Source organism: Coturnix japonica, chromosome 19 (genome assembly GCF_054131305.1).
Source record: "Coturnix japonica strain WE chromosome 19, WE-NBRP24, whole genome shotgun sequence".
NCBI classification, from domain to species: domain Eukaryota; kingdom Metazoa; phylum Chordata; class Aves; order Galliformes; family Phasianidae; genus Coturnix; species Coturnix japonica.
Window position 1 is genome coordinate 10,131,844 of NC_140681.1, and position 11,425 is coordinate 10,143,268.

General features: G+C 47.8%; 1 long non-coding RNA gene across 1 annotated transcript; it reads right to left on the reverse strand.

Annotated features, from left to right (window-relative positions):
• Nucleotides 1-6,664: 6,664 nt before the first annotated feature.
• Nucleotides 6,665-11,196, reverse strand: LOC107323018 (uncharacterized). Its single transcript, XR_014935791.1, has 3 exons — nucleotides 10,660-11,196; nucleotides 9,469-9,592; nucleotides 6,665-6,787 (listed from the first exon to the last, which is right to left on the reverse strand). It is a non-coding gene; the product is annotated as an uncharacterized LOC107323018 (long non-coding RNA).
• Between the last annotated feature and the right edge of the window lie 229 nt (nucleotides 11,197-11,425).

The window sequence follows — 11,425 nt, forward strand, 5'->3', positions numbered from 1 at the left end:
CTGGCAGCAAAAAGGAAGGAAGGAATTTGGTGTTTCCTCCACGTGCAGCTCCTGCTTATAGCCCACACCAGGCTGCCAGTGGAGTTCCTTTGCTGTGTATGGTAAATGCATCACCAGGGGCTGTTTTTATCCCCTTACTGCTGGTTTGCTCAACCCTCCTAACCCTGTAAAATCTTCTGCTTTTGGAGCATTTGAGGTTTTTGTGCCACTGGCCTGGCTGGGTGAGTGGTGCTCTGAACAAGACACTGGGGAGCACCCAATGCTATCATACAGGAGGTGAGTAGTATTGAAAAATCGTTGTAAAGCATTACCCAGCCCTGGCACAGCTGCAAAGCTTCCCGGGGTCCTGGAAGCAGCCCCTCCATTTCCCACACTCAGTGTTGGGCATGGTGATGTGTCAATGATAGCACTGTGTGACTGTAGGGAAAGACCTTGAGAGCTGCCCAATCCATGGCCATCATCTGCCCTGAGCCCTGCTTGTACCTCCATGCCCTCAGTTGTCCTGGGTAGGAGCAAGAAAAAATGCAACCTGCTTTTATACAGTGTTGGAGAACAACAGATGGGGAAGGCTGGTGCTGAGTGCTGGAAAACAGACTCAGACCCATTCTGGGCTGATGCTGCTTCTCACATCCAGCTGCATCTGCACCCAGGTGAACAGGCAAATGCTTGTTGAAGAGTCCTGGTTGCAGGGCTGCGCAACAACCAAGGACACATAGCCCTGTTCCCAAGTAGGATAGCTTCAAAAACCTGTTTATTTTCAGCACTAAGCATTTACAAGGCCCTAGTGATTTCCCAGCTGTTTGCCTCTACAGAGAGACCTGAAGCACGCAGAGAGATGATTTTCCAATCTCCCAAGCCCAGAATGCTCAAAATCACCACTGATGCTCACAAACAACTCCTCCCCAAGATAGAACCCAGCAGTGATCCCAAAGAGCTGTGCTGGCACACCAACATCCCACTGCTTGCCAATGGTTTCAGGCAATGGGACACATGGCTCTGTGCTTAGGGTTGGAGTTAGGACTCCAGCTGTAGGTCGATGCCCCAGTCCTGGGCACGCACTGCTCTCAGGGAGCAGAGGGGGTCCCATTTTCCAATGCATTTGTCATTTGCAACTCAAATGGCCGCTGCCTCGGGGGGGATCTGTTTATTTCTTCTTTCTGCTGGACGAGATTCTCTGGCTCAACATTTTATAAAAGCAGATTTTATTTTTCCCTTCATCCCATGTGACACAGATGCAAATGGGGAACAGTGGGATGCCAGCTTATCTTTTATTTGTGCTTTTAGGTTATAATTGCAGTCTGAATCACTGACTTTTAAGTTACGCTACGTTCTGCCTTAGCAGAGAAAAGGAGAGGAGCGGAAACAGGGAACGATCCCTTGAAGTTCAGTAACACCAAGCAGCTTTGCCTTCAGACAAAAAGGCATTTGCAAATGTTCCTCCCGTTCGTTAAAGGCACAAACAATTTCCGTGATGAAATAATAAAGGGAGTTAATTGAGATGGAGGAAAAAAAAAGAAAATCAAAGAAGAAAGGCTGCTTTGGTTCCTGTGACCAACGTGCTTCTGTCTGAGATGCCTATTTTCTAGCAGTGATTTGGGGAATAGAAGCACTTCACCACACTCCCAAAAGCAGCGTTTTGGTGGGTTAGCAGTGGAAAGCGTTTTCCACTCAATACAGAGCCCAGCTTCCCTTTGGAGACTGTCCATGTTTGATTAGCCAACCTCTGCACTCTCATAGCATCAGATCTGGATAGTTAGAGACCCTGTGTTAATGAATAAACTATGGCTCAAGACTAATATGACTATTCCAAGGCCAAGCCAGCTGCAAGAGCCAGACCCACAGCCCAGGGTTCCCAAGTTAACACATTAAGTCCTCCCTGTTCATAAGTCTTATCACTTCTACTCCCAGCTTGGGGAGATGTCCAGCACTGGGACACAGTGAAACACAGGGCAGGGATGGGTGTTGCAAGGTGCAATGGTCTGTGAAATGCAAAAGATGGGAGCGGATGCTGCAAGGTGCATGGGATGGCTTCTGTAAGATCCAAGGGGCTGCGAAATGCAAAGTATGAGGGTAGGTGCTGTGTAATGCAGTGGCTGGAGATGGGTGATGCAAGGGGCTGTGATGGATGCTGCCTGCCTTTCTCCCCAGCTAAAAGCCCATCCAGCAGCTCACAAACAGACAATAACATCACAGGCTGCCCCACGTGCCCTCAGCAGTGACCCCAGAGGACCACCCTCCTTGGAGGTGAAGGGCAGGGCAGCCACCCCACTAAATCAGCCCTCTCAATCTTCCCCAGACAAAAGCTATCGGGGGGGCAGCAGGTCCTGGAGGGTCCAGAACAGGTCTGGCTGGTGGGAAGCAGAGTGGCAGGCTGGGGACACTGCCCCTGTCCTGTGGGGTCATGGGCAGATAGATCTGGAGGAGGAGCAGGGCTGCAGAGGGGTGGGAGAGCTCGCTCCCCTTGGCCTTTGCTTCTCTATCCCCTCCCCTGTCTGGCTCTGGAAATAGGGAAACCTCAGCACAATTCATGGAGTATTTCACCATAGGATAATTTACAGTCACAGCAGCTGTCAGACACTATATCTAATCTGAGCTTTCATGTCCTCTAGGCCTCTTCCACAATGAGTTTGGGAGGCTGTATTCTTTTTTTGCCAAAAAGGACCCCCAAAAGCACTCTAAGGATCTCTTTGTCCATTTCCAATCTTAGGTAGACACAGTTAAACCAAGCAAAGTCAGTACAAAGAGCGCACCTCATCCCACCGGACTTTCTTAGCTGGGGTAATGGAAACACCAAACCTGCTTTAGTTCCCTTCCTCTGCACAGAGAGAGGGCTGAAACATCTCATCACATAATGCCTTCCTTAAATCAGGTTGATATTATGGACTTAATATCCTGCTGACAGGATCGACACAGACAGAGGGACTGAAAACGGAGGTGGAAGACAGCAAGCAGAGAGGGCTTTGAAATGCCCCACAGCACCCAGCCTTGTGAGAGACATCTCTGCAGTTTTGCCTTTATGCGGAGCAACATCAGAAGATGGAAGTGGGAAGTGGATGTTTCCTTCACGTCAAAACAAAAAAGACAAAACATACCCCCAGCGCTATCACCCCCATTGCAGTTGCCAGCCAAATTTCAGAGCCCACATCTCATGGTGAAAATTAATTGTGAAGCACAGTGGTTATTTACATGTCTTGATGCCCAGATCAGTGCCACTTTACTTTGGGCTGCGTGCCCACACCGTGTCCCTTCTTCCCATCCCTGTGTAACCCTGAGGTGTCCCTTTGTCCCAGGGCAGGCCTGCTGCAGACCAGATGCATGCATCCATACGAGCCTTACTAATGGCCTTTCAGGTACAACATGATTATTTTCCTCTAATGGCGTGCATTTCTCTCTTTCTTCCTCACTAGCTCATAAAAGGCACATCATAACTACAGAGGGAGGGGAAAGAAAAAAAAAATAAAAAGGCAAAAGCTTTGCAAATTACAGCAATCAGAGAGCCTGAACCATTAGGAGCATCTGGGACTGCATTTTACATAACAGTGGACACTTTCTTTGAAACAATTACAGCTAATAATGAATTAGGATTGACTGGGCTGTAAACGTTTCCAATTGCAATTCAGAGACTGTCATTCCCTGTCATCCCCTTCTCCCTGCATAAAGCCCACACCATGCTCAGTGCTTGTGGGGCTGGAGATGCTTCAGGACTCGAGCAGTCAGGTCCTGCTTCATGGGCTCTGCCAGAGCAGAGATGCTGTCTCCAAATGTCCTGACTCCAAATACATCTATTTGCAGTATCAATTAAGTAACCCATTCTTCCCTGTTTCATCTAAGATCTGTCCAGGGATGCTGTTTTTCTCCAGGGACTGTATTTCCAAGGGATCTTCATCTTAGGGTGGCCCTAAGCCTGCTGGGGAGATGCTGAGTTTAGGTTCTTAACCCTGGCTGCCCCAGAACCCCTTGATGCCTCCAGCTCAGTTTTGTCCCATATTTTTATCCCATGCTATGGGATTCACAGCCGGGACCATTTCCCATTGCCGTGACATTATCTCCCCAGTTCAGGGGCAGTGAGACTCACAGATTTAATAATGCAAATTTAATAAGAAATAGAAACACCACTGCTCATCTCCTTGCCTTACAGCTGATGGTGGCAGCAGCTCCTGCAATGCCATTTTGGGTGCATAGCACTGACACATCTCAAGCTCCCCATAGCCCCCAACAACCCCCCCTTGAGAACACACCACCAGGAGCCATCTCACAGCTGCCACATCCCCATATCTCCCCCCAAAAGAGCCAGGATGAGATCCTCACAGCTCAGCTCCTTGCACAAAGCCCAGAAGCTGGTGGTCACATCCCACTGCAGCTGCACCAGGTAGTGAGAGACAGCACTCCCTTCACTTCCCTTTTCTCCTGACTTGGCATACCCTAAACATGCTGCTTGTTGGTGAGCTGGCTGCTCTTGGGAGTCACCTTGGGCTTCAAAGAGCAGCCACTCTGACTGCCCACCATCCCATTTTGGCTCCCTTTCCCAACCTGGTCACCAAACCTCAACCAGCGAGACCACCACATCTCAGCCCTTCTGAGGGAAAAGCTGAGAGTTCAGCACAAGGGGAGGTAAAAATTCAACCCAAAGCAAAGCAAAAAAACCATCAAAACCTATTCTGATAAATCTTGATAACTTTTTGATGTCTAGCCCTTGGTGATGTCTCTGTTTTAAAGTGCTCATTGAGATGCTCCACTGATGTTAACTCACAGAGCACGGCCAACTTCCCTCCTGCTCGACTCAGACTTCGGGCAAGCTTTGCAATAGGCATGCATGGGAAATAGCTCCTATTTCACAGAGAAAGCTCACACCAGCTTCAAGGTTCTAATTATAGAAGAATAACAAGGCTCTGAAGCTCAGAAGCACTTAGATATTATTTCAAGCCAACCAACAAGGAAGTTACAGCTGCTGTAATTAAACATGACACGGAGAAGTCAAGCATTAAACGCAGGTTCATTAAGAAAGCACAGGGATTCAGTGATCCATAAAGGCAGGACCTTGTAGTTTGGGGCCAGCTGGGAGAGGTATGATGAGGGGAAGTGTCAACTGCCTGCCGTGAGGATGCCACAGCACCGCTGTGTTCTGCACACCCAGCAGCAGTCTGCCTATGCTGCAAGTAAAAGTAAATAAACACAGAAGTAACCCCAAAACAAAAGGATTATGGTGATATTTAGATGCTACTCCAGCAGCTGGTACCTTGTGCTGTCCAAGTTGCTTGTATGGAGCATCAGGAAGGTTTGAGCATGCTGAAGTTCCTTCCCTGCAGAGCCTGGGCATGGGGCAGGGCTGCTTCCTCCTGCTTTGGGCAATCCCAAGGTGACAGTGCAAGGCAGTACATGGGGAGGTAGCAGGGCGCATGCAGCCCCTTACAAAATCCCAGCACAGGAGGAGCTGCAACATGACCCATTGCCACCCCATGAGACCACCGAGGAGAGAAAAACCCACTCGGATCTCTGCAGGAATAAACCACAAAAATAACAACAACAAAACAACCAACAGAGAGAACCACCCCAACACTCCCCCCTTGACATTATTGTCTATTTACATATTTAGAGATAAAAGCAAAAAAGATGCAGAAGAAGGGACAGCAGCAGTGAAGAATAGAAGAAAGGAGGGATGAACATAGTGGCCCCCTCCCCATCAACCTCAGCCTGCAGACCCAGCTTTGTGCCTGCCCCTTCCCCCCCCAGCTCCTGCACGCACAATCAGGGCAGCTGCCTGGAACAGGGCCGGCTGCCGCTCGGGAGAGGGCACAGGGGCAGAGAGTAATTTATTTACTCCTTACAATGTGCTGTTTGAACAGGCTCCTAAAGAAAACGAAGGAGGAAGCAACACTCTGCCAGGCAGGAGGAGGAGAAGAGTGTGGAGGGTGGGGGGGGGGGTTGGGGAGGACGGTCCTAAATGGATTAGAAATTTACCCTGCAACTGTGGGCCTTTAATTGATACACGGGGAAGGGGGGGGGGGAGCGGTAAAATTTCCCTCTAATTGTATTAAAGATACACTAATTAGGTTGATTAAAAACAGAGAGGCTGTTTCTTTCTTTCCCCAGAAGGCCTAAGGGATGGCAGCGGGGAAGGAGGGGGGGTGTGGGGGAAAGAGAGAAGGTGCAAACAGATTGGAGTTTGAAAAAAAGAAAAGGAATAGAATTAGAAGAGCTGAGCCCTGCAAGAGGACCACAGCACAGAGCCCTGGGCACTAAAGGATGGGCAAAGCTCTGCTTTCTCCTTGGGGCTGAGCATCCAAATGCACCAGCCCCAGTGCTCTGAAGTCAGGTTGTGAAGCTACTTTGGCTTAATTGGTGAACTTGTGATCAGCAGTACTTACTCAGATGCCCACGTTGTGTATCCTAATAAAGATGAGTGCAGGTAACATAAAACTTTGAAATAAAGACCATATTTTTTGCCCCCACATAGAATAAGGGAATGAGCTCACAGCTGCTCAGCCCTTACTTGAGCAATCCCAACTATTGGAGGGTGGTTATGGTGAGAGGATGGGCACAGTCAACTCAGCCCCCACACCTCTTGTTGGGAGAGCTGCTTTCCTCTCCTCTGCAGCTCTGATAGTACAGCCCCAGCCCTGCAGCCTGCTGGATTCCACTGCTATAACCCTTATTTCTTGCTTACCAGTGCAGAGCTTCACCAGGACAAGTACCTGCCACAGCCTTCCATGTGCTCAGAAAGTGCCTCCTTCCAGCATTTATCAGCTTTTAACCCAGGAATTCCTGCTTTGATCAACAAGCAGCTTTCCTGCAAGGACAGAAAAGTACTTTTCAGCCTAGGTAAAAGTTTCCCCATAAAAGGCTTTTTTTTCTTCACATATAGGACAGCTGCTAATTGATTTTTGAAATGGGCAGGATGTAGAATAGGAATGGCAAATAAAGAGCTGTGACTTTAAGGGAAATGAAGAAGATTGCATTCTTTCCCCCCCTCCTCTCCCTTCCTCTTCCAAATGACCATTTTCTCCTTAGCCTGAAACCACGGGATGAAGGGCAAACTCAAATTGAGGAAGGAAGCGCAATGATTTCTGATGCTTCCATTACTGCATAATCAGGGACTGAAACTGCAATCAACGGAGCCGCCTGTGCAGCCCAGCAGCTTTCAGAAAATAAAACTCGAGTGAAAGGAAGATAATTTTCTTTGTGGGACTTTTCGTTCCTGAACCACCACCTCCCTTCCGCCTTTTATTTCTTAATGTTTGTTTAGAAAGGAGCAGTGGCAACGCCAGGGAGTCGGGGCAGAGAGATGCAAAGCTGCAAAGGTGGCTCTTATTGCTTAGAAAGTGCACACGCCTGATGAATGAGGAGAACAGAGGTGGTTTGTTCCCCTTTTCCTTTGGGCAAATCCATCTTTCAGGCTGCATCTGTCCCCACACCTGAGCTTGCCCCTGTAAAACCCACCAGGGTCCCATCTCCAGCAGGGTTTCAAGCAGAGATCACTGCTGCCAACTGGTTAACTCAGTGCAACGAGAACCCAATGCTTGTTGGGAAAACTCAGCATTCAGTGAGTTGGCATCACCCAAATTAGAAGTGCAGGGTGCTTTTCATTGACATCTGTGGCCCTGACACCTAAATCCACTCCCAACATATAGGAATTCAACATGCAGCTGCAGAAGAAAGGAGGAAAAATAATATTTTTTTATAGCAAAAAAAAAGAGGTTTGCTGTTTGCCCAGATGGAGATGCAAGCAGCCAGCCTGGGGAGGAGGTCCTTGGCTGCTGCTCTGCCAGCCGGGTCCCAGCAATGCCAATACAGAGAGCAATGGGACCGCAGCTCTCAAAGCAACCACAGCGCCAGCATCCTTCCCAGCTTTCCAGCCACAGGCCTGGGGGGTTGCATGAAGATAACTAGCTTATCTGGATTAAAACCAACTGGATCTTTCATTAGCAGATTAGATATATTGTTGATATTTTTCATAGTGCCGAGGCAGCCTCTGGGGCTTCCTGAAGTCCTGGGACAGCCTGCAAATGTGACAACCACCTTGAGCTCCAATAGGCAACTATCACAGTCTGCAACAAGCAGCACACCCTGTGAGCTATTCCCTCTGCTGTGCAAAGAGCAATGCTTTAAAGTCAGCATTTGACGGAGCCTGAGAGCATCAGTAGCTTGCTTGTGCTGGGGTGCAGCATATCCAGAGTCACCCTGCTCTGCCCTCTTCATGCAGTGAGGGGATTCTTGATGATACAACTCAATGAATAAAAAGTGAGTGAAGGCTTTTTGCTCTGCCCTAACAGTCACACATCCTTGTGTACCATGGAAATGACAACTGAGGCTGTAAAACAGCACCATCAGTCATCCAGGTTTCCCATTGCTCACCGCTAACAAAACTCCCAAGGCAGCCACTTATTTGGTTTTTAACTACTGAGATGTTTTCTGGAAAATTATGTTTCAGAAGGACTAAAAATATTAACAAATTTAGGTTGGGAAAAGTGAAAAAAAAATGGTGGGGGAGGTGGAGAACGGATCTAAAAAATGTCAAAACACTCAGATGAAACATTTTTAATGAAATGTTTCACTTCAGAAATGCCAAAACATTTTGTTTTGACATTTTCAAAATGAAACTTAATGATATTTTTTTTTGCTTTGAAACAGCACGGATGGCTTTGTAATAACCCGACTTAAGGGAAAGGGAATGAAAAGCAGAAAGGCTTCATGGCTACCAAAACAAAGCAAAGTTTTCACTATCTTTCCAGCAATGTGTTGACATGGAAAGAGCATTCCTTTCCCTCCTTCTGCCACTTTGCCAACAAATTTAAGCATTTTCTCTTTCACTTCACATTGCACTAATGAGTTGCTCTGCTTTCCTGCATTGCAAACACTCTCGTCTTCGCCTGCCTTCCAAGATGCTCCTTTCTGGAGTGACTCTTCCCAACCTTGGCCTTGTCTGCCAATGAAGATGGGGGAAATCTTTTTGCCCATAGGCACGCTCAACCTTCTCCTATCCCCAAAAAAGGTTTAAATTCAAGCAGTAGTTCCTTGCTCCTCTTAGGGAGAGAAGCTTCTCCCTCTCGTGGAAAACACTGCAGCATTACTCATGGCAGAAACAATCATGGAATCATTAAGGTTGGAAAAGAGCACAAAGATCATCAAGCTCAACCATCGACCCATCCCCACTAATCACATTACACAATGTTACCTCTATCCTTTTCTTGAATACCTCCAGGGACAGTGACTCCACCACTTCCCTGTGCAGCCTGTTCCAATGCCTGACCATTCTATCTGTGAGAAATTTCTCCTAATATCCAACCCGATCCTCATCCTATATCTGTAACATGGGAGCAGAAACCAACACCCACCTCATCACAACCTGTTTTTAGGGAGCTGTAGTGTCTGATGAGATCTGCCCTGAACCACTTCTTCTCCAGACCGAACAATCCCAGTTTCCTCAGGTGCTCCCCCTTAAGACTGGTTTTTGCACATCTCCCTGCTCACCTTCCATGCTGGCTGTTGGAACACCCCCATCCTTTCTCCATCCCACTGCCTGGACCCAGAAACAAAGCTGCAGACACCGAACAGCAGAAGACTTGGCTTTGGAGTGAGAGCTCAGCAAGGAAACCTGAGGGGAAGAGCAGAAACAAGGCAATGAAAAGGGAGCAAGGAACCAAAAGGCCCTTGAGTGCCTTGGGAATGTGGGGTGGGGGGAGATTTCCTTCTGCCAGGTTAACTGCTGACTCCTTTCTTGCAGGGAACAGCAGAAGCCAATGCAATGTGAGCTCTGCTGGGCACGTCAGGTCCCAGCTTAGGAGAAAACAAGCAAAGCCCACTGCTGCCTTTTATCACAGAGACTGAGCTGCCTGTGTTTCACTGTGGGATTTTTCACTTTGCTCTGTGCAGAGAGATCAAAATAATTAATTGCCTGCACAACCCCTGCACACGCAGCCCTGTATTTACATATGGAAATTAAAGGATTGAGTATGCAAAGCCAAGCACATCCAATGGATTTGCATCAGGCTCCTCACAGAGGATTGCTTGCAAGCATCTCTATAGGGCCAATAGCAGAGGGACAGGGATGAGGCATCAGTCACCTCCACAGTGAGGGCAGCCCCATGCACCTCTAGGGGAGATAGGGCACAGCACCCTGTGTCTGCTAACAAGAGACCCACAGCTCATTTAAAGGACAGCGCTGCCCATTAGCCAATTTTGCCTTTTCTAATTGAAATTATGCAGAATAGCCAGGTTTACGCTTGCAGCAGTTACGCACTCAGATTGAGGAGAGGTTCTAACAGCCATCCTCTGCAGGAAGAAGCAGAACAAAAGTAAAGGGAGAGAGCTATAAACCCCCAAACGTGAACTGTCCCTTTAATTTCTGTCAAGGCTAAAACCCACAGACTACAAAAACAACATTTTAATTTAAATTCCGATTCCACATTCATTCATGGGAGCTGGCTCTGAGCGGGGATTTCATTAAAGGCTTTAATAGATTTTATAGGACTTGTCAGATCCGGAAAGGTTATGGAGCAAATGCATTTTCTCTGCTTCCAGAATTTCAACAACGGCTCGGTAAACAAATTTACCATGAAAATGCAGAGTCCAGCCTTGTACAGACAAGGAGAAATGAACTTCATCCAGTGACTTAAAGGCATCACAATGCATTGCCTGCTCCCTACCCAGCTCCCTTCTTACCACTCCGTGTGCCATGCAGTTTAGGAGATGATTCTTCTCTGATGGAAAAACAGAAAAGGAGAAGCATCTTCTTCCATTTATTGGGTTGAATTTGGTGGTGTTTATGAATGTTGTTAGCCTCAGCAGCAATGTATGAATGGGAGCTGTCTTAGGTACAGTTCTTGTCTGCTCAGGGTGGTGGGTTTTAAAGCTACAAATGATTTTGTTAGAAAATCCAGTGTATTTCAGCTAGATACACATCATCCAATGAAGTTGGGGTGGAAAACCAGCAGAACAGACAACAACAATCTCAGCTTGGCTCCCAGCTGGTCCAGCACCACAGCATCCTTTTTCCAGTGACTTCTTGACCAGTTCTTCCAGTTCAGTATATAGAGCAGCAGTGATTATGGTGGAAGTGCCACACAGGCACAGCTGCTCAAGCCTTTTCTGAGATGTACCACTCTTTCCCTTTTCTTTTTTTGGCTGTGATAAATCAAGTTTGAAGGCAAGTTTGAATGCTGGGCCCAGCAAGAAGCTTTCCAAGGCTTCATAGCGGAGTCGGGACTCCATCACAAGGGATGGCACCATTTGGTTCACACCATGATGCTCAGCTGTGGGCTCATCACAGGGACACGGTCAGGAGGGCTCAGGCATCACTGGTTGGATCCAAACCGCAGCAGTCAAAGGCGGGTGGGTGCCTTGGCAACCGAGTCATGGTGATGCTGAACAAAGTGAAGAAAAGGCCTCTTGTTTTTGGATGAGCTCCGTAAACAGAGATGAATGTCAG